The following is a 13,560-nucleotide window of genomic DNA, read 5'->3' as shown; positions in this document are numbered from 1 at the left end:
GTCTCTGAGCTTTAGGTTTCTCATCTCTAAGATGGAGATGGTACTTACCTTCGTTTTCTATGGCTTCATAATAAATGATCACAAACTTAGGGGCTTAGAACAGGACACATTTGTTAGGCTTCGCTGGGTCCTCTGCAGGGCCGCAGTGAAGGTGTCAGCCAGGGCTGGGTTCTTCATCTGGACGCTCACCTGGGGATGGATCCACTTCCAGGCTTATCAAGGTTGTTAGCAGAATTCATCTTGTGGTTGTAGAACTAAAATCTTTGTGATAACTGTTGGTAGGGGGCTGCTCTCAGGTCCTAGAGGCCACCTGTACTTCCTTACCACAAAGCCTCTCTGATGCCCCTTCAGATCATGGCACTTCTTCAAATTCAGCAAGGAAGAAAATGTCTAGCACCAGTCTGCTAATAAGCTCAGGTCTTTTTTTTTTTTTGAGACAGAGTTTTGTTCTTTGTTGCCCAGGCTGGAGTGCAGTGGCACGATCTCGGCTCACTGCAACCTCCGCCTCCCGGGTTCAAGCGATTCTCCTGTCTCAGCCTCCTGAGTAGCTGGGATTACAGGTACCCACCACCATGCCTGGCTAATTTTTGTATTTTTAGTAAAGATGGGGTTTCACCATATTGGCCAGGCTGGTCTCAAACTCCTGACCTCAGGTGATCCGTCTGCCTCGGCCTCCCAAAGTGCTGGGATTATAGGCATGAGCCACGGTGCCCAGCCAAGCCCAGGTCTTTTATGGAACGCTTCATGAATTTGCATGTCATCCTTGACAGCCCACGTCTTTTACAATATAACATAATCATAGAAGTGACGTCCCATTCCCTTTGCCATATTTCCTTGATTAGGAGCTACTCACAGGCCCTGCCCTATGAGGGTTGGGGATCACAGAAAGACATGAACATGGAGTCACTCTAGGGCTCTAGGAGCTAGAGTCTGAATCCTGCAATGCTAATCTCTATCTCATAGATTTCTGGAGAGAATTAAGTGAAAGAATGCCTGGCACTTAGTGAGAACTCAGGAAATGTCACAGAAGGCAGCATAAGCAGCTGTCTTTACTTTGGCCCACTTTGAAATGTTGGCTCACAGCTTGTCCTCAGGCTGCACCTGCCCTGTTGCTTCCACCACGCTGCTGCGGTCACTTTTATCACGTGGCTGGATCTTGAAGGCAGTTGAATTTGCCATGTGGTATTAACTGGAACGATCAACAGGTGTTATTATCATTTTAATTAAAAGTTATTGGAAGATAAGAACCCATCTTACTAATGTTTTCAGCCGCTGGTGCTTAGCCTGTTCAGCTTAGGATGTTGGCTTTAGCTTGGCTGCTCTGTAAGTGTTGAGCCATTGCACCCTAGAATGATGTAATTGAGTTCAGGGCTGCAGCCTCAGGGGACAAGTGATGGTTGGTGGGGAGAAGGGAGCAGACATGGGTTGGATGGGCAAGTTAGGTGACAGCTGGGAGGAGCAGGAAGAGTCTTGGCAGGTCCCTGAGTCCAGATCCTGCCAGGGGAAGCGCCTCGACCCTGCTGCCATGCCCACCCACCCTCCCAACCCCTGGCTGCTCCAGGCTTTCTTCCATTCTTTTTGTTCAGCTCCCCTCACACCCCTACCCCCAGAGCAGAGTGGAGTGCAGTGGCCCTATCTCAGCTCACCGCAAGCTCCGCCTCCTGGGTTTACACCATTCTCCTGCCTCAACCTCCTGAGTAGCTGGGACTACAGGCGCCTGCCACCATGCCTGGCTAATTTTTTGTATTTTTAGTGGAGACGGGGTTTCATCGTGTTAGCCAGGATGGTCTCGATCTCCTGACCTCGTGATCCGCCCGTCTCGGCCTCCAAAGTCCTGGGATTACAGGCGTGAGCCACCACGCCCTGCTGGGCCCTGTCCCTTCTAATGTGGGGAGAGAAGCCTGATTCTTTCAGAGACATAGAGCTTCTGGGCCAGGAAGGGCCTTAGACTTGGGGTCAGTAACTGTCTTTAGGATGCAAGTGAGTTGTGTCTATTGAGCAACTACTTGTGCCACTGGGCTCTGCACTTTACATACTTCATTTCCACCATTTTTCAGTCTTCAAGGTGGATAAACCAAAGTCCAGAGAGGGAAAGCAGCTTTCCCTGGTCACACAGCTGCTAGGTGGCAAAGTTAGGACCAGAGCTTTGGTGACCTGAGCCACTGGTCCAGGATTCCCTTTCTGTGACACTCCCTCCCACCCAAGTCTGTGGGCCCCCCGGTGTCGGTAGGGGAGCGTGCCTGCCTTGGCCCTAGCCCGGTTCTTCATATAGGCTGCTCTGACTCCCACCCACAGTGTCTTCCTTCCCGCCACCCTTCCTTCCAGAACTTTGCTCCAGCCTCTTATCAACTCCGTCCCACATCCCTCACCCCCGCCTGGCCCAGAACCAGCTGGGGCAGATGGTCCAGACCCTGAGTGTATTCTTTCCCGGCAGGGACAGAAGCAGTCTGAGGCTCACACATCTGGGCAGCTGTTGCCCAACTTTGATCTGCAGGAAATAAGCCAGAGGGATCCTTCCTGTCACTTCTGGGCTGGACCCTGGCCCTGAGAGTTGGAGCGTCCTCAGAGAGGTAGAAGGCCTGCCTCAGCTGTGGGAGGGGGTGGTAGCAGCAAGAAGCTAGGGTACTGCGTGGGTGGGGTCACCTGGCCTGGGACTAGGGGCAGCCAGACTGGAAGCTCGCCCTCCTTCCTCAGGTAGAAAAGTGGAGGACAGAAGCCCAGAGACAGCAGCCTAGGGCCGGGCCTGGAAGAGCCTGTAAACATCTGAAACTGTCAGTTTCTTCCAGGGCTGTTTTTGTTATCCCATCTGATTTCTCTCAAGGAGTTAGTGGTAAAGCCCTTACAAAGCATGTCTTCAGGGTTGGAAAAGAAGCAGAGCTGGGTTCCTGTGTTCTTTTTGCACCCAGATGAGGTCTGGGGAGGGTGGAAGCAGGTGGCCAGGGCTGGGAGGTGCTGGCTGTGCTCCTGCAGGGTGGAAGGCAGCCTGGGTCTGGGTCAGGGCGGAGCTGAGACTTTGTTAGCCTGGGACTCAGCTGTTGCAAGGGCTCAGACGGGCTGGCACTCCCCCAAAGCCCAGACTGGCTTCCAAGAAAACACTCTGAACATGGTCGGTAATGGCAGGGAAGAGCACCCTGCAGCCCAGCTCCACCTCCTTTCATAAATGGGAGCTGGTCCGGGCTCCTCAGGGGCAGAACCTGGCAAAGGAGGATGCACACAGCAGGCAGGCACACACCTGTCATCCCCCACAGAACACAGGCTGCAGACCCCTGACTTTCTTGGGCCTGGGCCTGTGCCAAGAAGATTGGGGGTCTGCAGCCTGTATTTTGTGGGGGTTGACAGGTGTGTGCATGGTCCTGAAGAGTCATACACAGCCCCACCCAGTCACACACAGCCACCCACAACCACACGCACCCACAGGCATGCTTCCTCACACTCCGCACCACACAACCACTAGAACACACATAACCACAGGTGATCATGCCTAACACACCATGACATACAATCACACAAAACCATAGAGCACCAGGTGCAATCGCATTCAGTCCTCCATCTGCACTCAATCACAGCTGGACACGGTTACACGCAGGGATTCTGAGTCACATGTAGTCACACAGAGACTTGTACCATTCAACACAACCACAGTCACATTCAACCACGCCTATCGGCGCATAACACACAGTCACAGGCAATCACACACGACCAGTACGGTGGCAGGCAAGCATAGGCAGTCACAGGCCATGGATGGTGCTTTGATACAGCAGGGGCTCAGGGCCTGGGGAGACCTTGTTCTCTGAATGGGGGTTGGTGAGGGCCTGGCTGTGACTAAGGGACAGAGGCATCCATCAGCCATTAGACAGTCCACTTCCTGGTCACCCCTTCAGAGCGGTGGAAGTTATTCCCCGCTGCTCCCACCCAGCAGAGCATTCCTGGGTCCTGATGCAGTCTCCTTGGCCTCCTACCTCCCTCTCCTCTGGTCTTGGCTGGGCCGCTGGCAGGAAGCTTGGACTAGCCAGGACTATGGTGAGTCAGCAGGGAAGGGCTCAGGGAATGCCAGGCAGGTGAGTGACCCACAGGGCCTGCAATTGATGAGGCTTCTGAGAGTGGGAGGGCTGCCATTCGTCATCGGGGGCTGCCCACTGGAGGTCACCCACCCAGGGGATAGAGGGTTATGGGCATGGGACCAGGTGACGATGGTAATTTCCCAGCCAACCCTATATCCAAAGCCTCTGCTCTTGGAAAACTCCCTATGCAGCTGTCAGGGTCTATGCCCTCCTACAGGCTGAGCTCTGACCTGGGCCTCTGCTCCCATGGTCCCCAGCTAGTCTCAGCCTGGAACAGTCCTGCATCACCAGCCCCACACCCTGCTCTCTACCATCACTGACTCACTCATTCATTTAGCACTTTGTGAAGCACCTACCACACCAAGATGTTTGACAGTCTCTTCAAGTAGGGAAGATCATCCAAAAGATGATTCCAGAATGATGTGGACGTGTAGGGACAGAGATATATACATATTATTGTGGAAGCTGTTGGGATCGACTGCCTTGTGAGCCCTGGATGGCCAGTCCTTGCTATGGGGGCTGGAATGGCTGCTGACAGTGGTGACCGTCCACAGGCAACCCAGCCAGAAGGGGCTGAGCCCCTCCCAGGGAAGGCACCAGTGGCCTGACAGTTAATAATAGAGCCTTTTTTTTTTTTTTAAGGAAGTAACTCAACCCACTTTAATACTTAGCTAGCATTTATGTTACAGGTCTATGAGGGAAGAAATATGCTGGAAAAAAATAAGAAATACATTTTTTTCTCATTCTGAAAGATTTCATTTCGCCACAAGAGAGCAAAATATACAAATATATGCAAATATGTGCATGCACACGTGCACACAACCCACAAAAGTCCTATCTATGACGGAAAGAGATACCAAGTTCAATTTAACAGGAATTTAGAAATGATAGGGAGGTTGGAAGAAAAGGTGAGAACACGTGAAAAGTAATTTTACTTTTGTTTAACCTTAAGCTTGCCAACTTTTTTCCTTGAACAGCATTTGTCTTGTTTTCATACCCACCTACGCTCATATCAGGAACTTAATACAAACTACTTAGTGATTCTACTTTGAATTTATAGCCGCATGACTAAGATATTTTGAATATAAGCTTATCCATATGCCAGATAAACTTCGAGAACTCTTAATATCTCTTTTTTTATGAGAATTCTACCCCTATTCTGATGTAGTTGGGTTGATCAAGAAAATTAAAGGCCAAGGGCCAGAAAGCCAAGTTCCTTAAAGGCAAACAGAGGAAAATTTCTTGCACAACTACCTCTATGCAAGAAATCTTTCTTGCAAGTACTAAATGAATTTCTTCAACTGTATAATAAATTCTAATTTGATGGTTTCCAAAAATAATAGAGTAACAACAAAGTATGATAAAATTAAGATTACATGAAAACAGAGTAAATGGAATAATAATTCAAATAAAGATTAAAATAAAATGACATTTACTATGGATTTTTGTAATCGGTATCTCATAATATATTTAAATTTTCCTTTTATACATAAGATCACAGCCAACCAGGTTAACTATAACTTCCAATTTTATCATCAGCCACTTGTACTATTTTATCACATTTGAAAATATCCACTCTTACTAATTTACTTCAAACAGTGACTTACAAATTTGTTTAGACTATAATAATTAAGGGCCCTTTCTTTGTCAGGATAATAAAAAAATTAAATGATATATTGAAGAGACTACTAAAGAAACCACTTTGTTGATTTTGGCCTCTGCATTGACGATCTGTAGGAATTTTTCTAATTAATTTTCAAATCTTCCCACAAGTTTTATGTTTGAAGAAATATCATCTTTGAAATAATTTGTGGGAATAATTTACAAATCAAAAATTGATTCACAAGATTGTGTTGCTGTTACCACCAATTTTAACATCTAAATATTTTCTGTATTGGTTTTCTTGATTGTAAAATATCAATAATGTGGATGTACTTTTAATATACCAGAACACTTAATTACACCAGTTTCCCATCAACCCACCAAAATCATTTAATGATTATATTGGCCATTTCCGCTGATTGGCAGGAGGCTCTTCTGCTAAGAAGTCCCATGGTTTCCACTGCATTATTTTTTTCGCCAGACTTCATTCATTTTGAGCCTGAAGAATCACCTCTTTGGCAACCTTGAAGTCAGTCTTCTTATTTTTTAACATCTGGTTCTGCTTTAACCATTTAACTATTTTAACCAGCTTCTCATTTGTAATCTGTTCTGTATACTTTCTGTATGTTGCATTTTTAGGGTTTTGCTTAATAACATCAAGAATCTTTGCATGCAGTATTCTCAGCCTCTCCAGTGGACTCTTGCATACATCCAGTCTCACAAATCCCGGGTTCTTCTTCAGCACACCGCCATGACAGCACCAATGAACCCACCCATTTTCTTTTATCTAACAGAGTCGGGTGATTACTTTTTCAGATCTGAAGAACGAAATTTTAAATGACATGTTTGAAGGAAGTCTTTCCAAAATGATGAATTCCTGCCAGGCACGGTGGCTCACGCTTGTAATCCCAGCACTTTGGGAGGCTGAGGCGGGTGGATCACAAGGTCAGGAGTTCAAGACCAGCCTGGCCAATATGGTGAAACCCTGTCTCTACTAAAAATACAAAAATTAGCTCTGTGTAGTGGTGGGTGCCTGTAGTCCCAGCTACTCAGGAGGCTGAGGCAGGAGAATTGCTTGAACCCGGGAGGCAGAGGTTGCAGTGAGCCGAGATTGCACCACTGCACTCCAGCCCGGGCAACAGAGCAAGACTCTGTCTCAAAAAAAAAAAAAAAAAAAAAAAAGATGAATTCCTGCCTCTTGCAGCATGGCAGATTCCCCACAGCATTCTTCTTCTTGTCTCAGGGCCATTAGTCCCAACTTCCATTATGACCAGAGTAGGATGCAGTGATGCTTTCTTGGACTCAGAGTAGGGGCACAAAAAATATTTGTGGAATGGCCAGGTGTGGTGGCTGATTCCTGTAATGCCAGCACTTTGGGAGGTCGAGGCAGGTGGATCACCTGAGGTCAGGGATTCAATACCAGCCTGGCCAATGTGGCAAAACTCCATCTCTACTAAAAATACAAAAATTAGCTGGGCATGGGTGCTCACACCTGTAATCCCAGCTACTTGGGAGGCTGAGGCAGGAGAATTGCTTGAACCTGGGAGGTGGAGGTTGCAGTGAGCCGAAATCATGCCATTGCACTCAAGCCTGGGCAACAAAAGTGAAACTCCGTCTCAAAAAAAAAAAAAAAAAAAATGTGTGGAACACACGCTAATGAGCCCACCCAGTTAGGCTGGAAGATTGGAATGCAGAGAGTAAAGAACAGAATGCTCCCTGGTATCGGGTCCATGGGGTGCGGTGGCCGCTACTAGGGTCTTTCTCTCTTGCTCCCTGGATTCTTCCTAAGCGAAGAGCGACTCTTCCTGCCTTCCTTCTTCTTTGCTGCAGGGGCTCAGCCTGTTTCCCCTCTTCTAGGCCCTGCATCCATCCTCCTAACATCGTCTGAGGAATATGTCCCACTCTCACTGGGTCCTCCTTTCCTGGCTGTCCCTGGACTTGAGGAGAAGCACCAGCCTTCCTTCTAGTTCCTTCTCATTGCTCCCTGGAAACAAGATGTTAACAAATATCAGAACCACAGGGAACTTGCAGAGACTCTGGAATCTTAAAAGTCCCTACATCCGGCTGGGGGCCGTGGCTCACGCCTGTAATCTTAACACTTTGGGAGGCCGAGGCGGTGGATCACCTGAGGTCAGGAGTTCCAGACCAGCCTGGCCAACATGGTGAAACTCCGTCTCTACTAAAAATACAAAAATGACCCAGACGCAGGAGAATCACTTGAACCTGGGGGGCGGAGGTTGCAGTGGACTCCAGCCTGGGTGAAAGAGTGAGACTTTGTCTCAAAAAAAAAAAAAAAAAAAAAAAAGTCCCTACATCCTAAGCGGCTGTCTCTTTTAAAAAAAACAAAAAACAAAAAACAGCTAAGTCATCCTGCCTCACATCTATAATATAAAACAAATTCCAGATAGAAAAAATATTTCAATATAAAAAGAAACCACAGAAGACATGAAAGAAAACAGGAGTGACTATTTTTTTTTATTTTAGAGTGGGGAAGACCTTTCTAAGAAGAAACTCAGAAAAGCCTAATACATTTAATTACATAAAATTTGTAATGTTCTGGACAACAAAAGCTCTGTATACAAAGTCAAAGCACAAAGGACAAGCTGGGGAAAATACTTGCAACAGATAAAACAAAGGGTTTGTATCTCTAATCTACAAAGAGCTTTTCCACATCAACAAGAAAAAGATAAACACCCCATCAGAAAAATACAAAAAAAGCCAGGAGCAAGTAATCCATAGAAAAAGTATTATAATTAGCTACTACATGTATGAAAAGATGTTCACCTTCCCCCATAGTTTAAAAAAATCAAATTAAATCTATCAGGATGGCAAACATTAAAAAGATGAAATATATATATATATATTTTTTTTTCTTCTTCTTCCTCTTCCTGCTCCTCTTCTTCTTCTTCTCCTTCTTCTTCTTTTTGAGACAGTCTCCTTCTGTCACCCAGGCTGGAGTGCAGTGGCACAATCTTGGCTCACTGCAACCTCCGCCTCCCAGGTTCAAGTGATTCTCTTGCCTCAGCCTCCCAAGTAGCTGAGATTACAGACATGCACCACCATACCCAGATAATTTTCTGTATTTTTTGTAGAGACAGGGTTTCACCATATTGGCCGGGCTAGTCAAGAACTCCTGACCTCAAGTGATCTTCCTGCCTCAGCCTCCCCAAAAGTGTTGGGATTACAGGTGTGAGCCACTGTGCTCAGCTAAAAGATGAATAATATTTAGTATTGACAAGGTGTGGGTTAATGGGCATTTTCATAGCCTGTATAGTTGGAAGGAAAAATTGGTAGAAACGTTTTTGGAGGGCAATTTTGTAATATCGATTAAAGTTTGAAATACTCAAGCCCTTTGACTCAGCAATTCCATCGCTAGGAATTTATTATAGAATAAGGATAAACACCACACATCAGGGTGTTTATGGTGCATTTTGGGGGAGTCAGTGTGAATTTTTTCCTCCATAGGGTAGTGTTTTGTCTTAATCCCCTTGGGATTCTATAGGCACTTGGGGTGTGGAGTTTATACAGTCCAGTAAACTCACTTATTTCTCTCTAAGCCCTTACACCCTTAAAAGCTCTCATAGGCCGGGCACAGTGGCTCATGCCTGTAATCCCAGCACTTTGGGAGGCTGAGGTGGGCGGATCACCTGAGGTCGGGAGTTTGAGACTAGCCTGACCAACATGGAGAAATCCTGCCTCTACTAAAAATACAAACTTAGCCAGGCGTGGTGGCGCATGACTGTAATCCCAGCTACCTGGGAGGCTGAGGTAGGAGAATCGCTTCAACCCGGAAGGTGGAGGTTGCGATGAGCTGAGATTCCACCATTGCACTCCAGCCTGGGCAACAAGAGCAAAACTTCATCAAAACAACACAAAACAAAACAAAAACTCTCATAAATCCCCACTTCCCCTCTTCTAACAGCTCACTTTTTGTTGGAAAATAAATCCCTCTGACTTTGGGAAAGCCATCTGTACCTCAACACTGGAGGGGAGCATGTGACCTAGACTAACTCTGTCGAATATTTCATCCTCCCACCACAGCTGTTGGTTCGGTGGCGGGCACATGGCCTAAGGTATTCCCATCATAATGCAGTTCTGTTGGATGTATGAGGACAGAGATCTTCTTTTCCTATAGATGTCATAGATAGATATGTGATCTGAACTGCTCTAGTTCGTTTTCTGCAGGGATAAAAATGAGCTTGAGGATGAAGCTAATCTACGGAGCAAGCCTGAGCCAAGTCAATTACAGAGAAATGAACTAAAGCCTGATGATGTTGTGAAACTCTAGATCAAATCACCCCGGAATCTCACCGAGCCTCTGGGCTTTTCTAATGTTGGAGGCCATACATTCTCTCTATCTGAGCCAGTTTGAGAAGAGATGTTTGTGTGCTTGCAGTGGAAGCCTCTCCACAAAGACAGAGTCCCTCCTCCTTGCAGACCATCTGGTTCTTTGTCTCAGTAAGGCTCTGCCTCAGAGAACAACATTTTGTTAGTTCTTCTTGGGAGTGAGGGAAGAAGTCCTGACTTCCTTCATCCTAGGCTTCATTGCTTTGAGGTACTGTTGAGGTGGTATATGGAGGTGAGAGAAAAATGCCTCCTTGTCTTTGTGAGCCTCCTATAATGATGTGAACTAGTCAGATATTAGTCTCTCCCTGAATTACCTCACTACATTAGTTTCAGCTACAAAACTAGGAACAATTCAAATGCTTATCAGCAGGGTAACTTAATCGTGGCTCATCCACATGGTGGGGCGGGGGGTGGGGGGATCCTCTGCAGCCTTTAAAAAGATGTAAGAAGAAATGCTCTATGCACTGCCATGAAAGGCACCTAGAATAAATCATTTATTGAAAAAACCTGGTTGAAAAGCAGAATGTATAATGCCACTTCTGTTTTTTAAAACTGTAAGTCTATGGTTCTATCTGAATAGAAAAAGGTCTAGAAGGAAGGTTGCTTGCACAACAAATTTTAAAATGATCTCTGGGTGCTAGAATTCCAAAGGCTTTGCATTTTCTATTTTTTTCCACTCCTTTACTGAATTTGTATAGTATAATAAAAGGATTTTTTTAAATAAAATTTTTACAGTGCTGGCCTCTGGTCTATAGCTCCCTATTTCCCTCTGTGACAGTAACTGGAGGCCTCGAGGGAGCTGCCACAACCTGAGTGTGTAGTTAAACATCCCTGCTGCTCCAGGAAACTCCAGCCTTGCTTGGCTTGTTTGTGGGTCTGTGAGAGACAACTCCAGGGTGGGTAGGGCCTCAGGGGCAGGACCATGTGCCCAATCATCCTGAGCCTGGTGTACGGTGCCAGGTGGTGAAGAGTGACAGGACCAGGATGCCAGGGGGTGGAGCGGTGAGCTGCTGGTCAGCTTTGTTAGAGGAAGATGTCAGCGTGGGTAGTAGGCTGAATCATAATCCCCAAAGACTTTGGATCCTAATCCCTTGGTATCAGTGAATGTTACTTTATATGGAAAAAAGGTCATAGCAGATGTGATTAAGGATCTTGAGATGGGCAGATAGTTTTGGACTATCCTAGCAGGGCCTAAATGCAATCGCAGATACCCTTAAGAGAGAGGCAAAGGGAGATTTGTCACAACAGAAGAGGAGAAGGCCATGTGACCACAGAGGCAGAGACTAGAGTGATGTGGCCACAAGCCAGGGAATGCTGGCAGCCACCAGAAGCTGGAAGAGGCCAGGCACAGATTCTCCCATGATGCCTCCAGAGGGGTGTGCAGCCTGACTGAAACTGGATTTTGGCCCAGTTATACCGATTTTGAACTTCTCTGCCTTCCAGAACTATGAGGGAATCCATTTCTGTTGTTTTAAGCCACCAAATTCTTGAGGATCTGTGACAGCAGCCGTAGGAACCTGACGTAGCTGTCGAAAGTGAGGCTGGCCTGCAGCTGTTCGGTGTGCTTTTTCCTGCGGGCCTACCTTCCTCACTCCAAGCTGCCCGGGCTGAAAAGAAAATGAGGCTGCTTCTTCTAGACACCCTTGAGAGGGGCTTATCTAATGAGTTCTGGCACTTGTGAGGAGGGGTGTGGGAGTGCGGAGCCTACCCTTGCTCTCCACTAGCCCTGCTGGCGGTGAGGGGTTGCTCAGCAACCACAGAGACTGGCAGGGCTCCCCACTGTGCCCTGGTTTCTCCTCAGAGCAGTTCTTGCCGTGAGTATTGTTAGAGCGCAGAGGCTATTAAAAAAAATGAAAACACTAACCCTCAAAATAACTTCCCAGGTTCTAAAAATGGAATTCTGCCCAGTAGTAATATTTCTCACTCCTGCAATAGTAAAATTTCTCACTTCCTCGTGCTCTGTAGGCTTGTGTCTGGCCCAAGAGGGAACTGCTATTAATGGCAATTTCCGCCTGATGTAATCCCTTTGGTGAGCCACCTGCCTGTGGAGGGTGACAGTCCTTTACCCAACAGGCCTTGGCACCCTCCTCCACAGAACCTCCCCCAGCATGTTAGGTTTTTGTCTGCTTTGATTGATATCCATAGTCTCTCTTGGTTAAGAAAACAATAACAACAATGATAATCAACCAATTACTTATGTAGCCCTTATAATGTGTCAGGCACTGCTCCAAGCACGGAACATTTATTAACCCATACACTGCTCGTGACTATCCTATGGGGTAGCTATTAGTATTGTCCTCATTGTACAGATGAGAAAACAAAGGCACGGGGAGGTTAAGAGCATGTCCAAGGGCACATAGCTACCAAGTGGCTGAGCTGGGGTTTGAACCCAGCCTGAAGGGCTCTGGGATCAGAGCTCTTACCTCCTGCATTGTATTGGCTGGCTGGAGGAAGGATGGGGAAGCCTTTCTCTGTGCAAAGCAAGCTGTCCTGGGCAGCTGATTTGGGCCCTTGAGCTCTTTTGAGGTCAGGGCTGCGATTAGCCTGGAGAGGTCTCCCAGCTGCATGCGCTCTACATTAGCACCTTCCGTATTCTCTTCCTGTTGGGTCATTGCAAAGCCTGTGACTATGAGTAGGGTGGGGAATTATCCTTCAGATTTTGGGCACAGACCTCAGATGGGTGTCCTGGAGGAACCAATGCAAAGTCCTCGGGCCTGGGTGTGGGGCAAAGCTGGTTCCATTCTGCTCACATTTACTGGGCAGTGTGTGGATAAATAGCCCACAAGAACCGAGGATGGTCCTCGATGCTGAGACTAGAAGGGAAGCAGCCTCCTTTCCTCTCCTTGTGGGAAGGACCTGTGGGAGAGGGACAGAAGGAGGATGAGTGGTCTCCCCCAGGGTCCTGGGGTGAAATGAACAGGTGCCCATGCTGTCTGTGCCTGCTCAGGGATGGCCTGACGTCTTAGATGAACAGAGCCTAGAAGTTGGAGTGAAGAGACCTGGCTTCTAGTCCTCATTCTCCCAGGTTTGACGTGAGGTGTCACTGTCTCTGTGTCCCAGACCTCCCCTCTGTATACCGAGGGATTGGTTGCACTTTGATACATGAAATCCCTCTCTAAAACGCATAACTGCTCTGCAAATCCAAGTTGGTTTGCTGCGTGTCCTCTGTGAGACAGCAAGTCACAAGCAGCCGGATCCCGTGCTCACTTTCTGCAACTCCTGTCGTTTTGTCACTGTGCTTGCCTCTCTTCCCTCACTAGCAAAATAGGGGTTAAAACACTCGTCTCAGAGTTGTGAGCCTTAAAGGAACATCGAATGGAAAGGCCCTTCTTGGAAGGGCGGAGCCCTGCCCTATGGGACCCATCAGAGAGGGGCCCCTGCTCACCTGGACTCAGATGGGGCTGGGGGTGTGGACGCTGGAATCTTTCAGAGGTAAAAGGAAACTGGGTGAAGAGATTGCAGACTGGCAGCTCTCACCTGGACAGGCAGACATACTTTTTTGGTCCAGCAAAAATACCACACTAGAAAAAAAAATTCTGAGTGTCTTCTG

General features: G+C 47.2%; 1 pseudogene; it reads right to left on the bottom strand.

Moving 5' to 3' along the window:
- Window positions 1–6,060: 6,060 nt before the first annotated feature.
- Window positions 6,061–12,622, bottom strand: LOC105479322 (NADH dehydrogenase [ubiquinone] 1 alpha subcomplex subunit 5 pseudogene; annotated as a pseudogene).
- Window positions 12,623–13,560: the final 938 nt, after the last annotated feature.

The sequence above is a fragment of the Macaca nemestrina genome, chromosome 1, assembly GCF_043159975.1.
Source record: "Macaca nemestrina isolate mMacNem1 chromosome 1, mMacNem.hap1, whole genome shotgun sequence".
In the NCBI taxonomy this organism is placed as follows: domain Eukaryota; kingdom Metazoa; phylum Chordata; class Mammalia; order Primates; family Cercopithecidae; genus Macaca; species Macaca nemestrina.
This window is presented reverse-complemented; position numbering and strand designations above follow the sequence as displayed.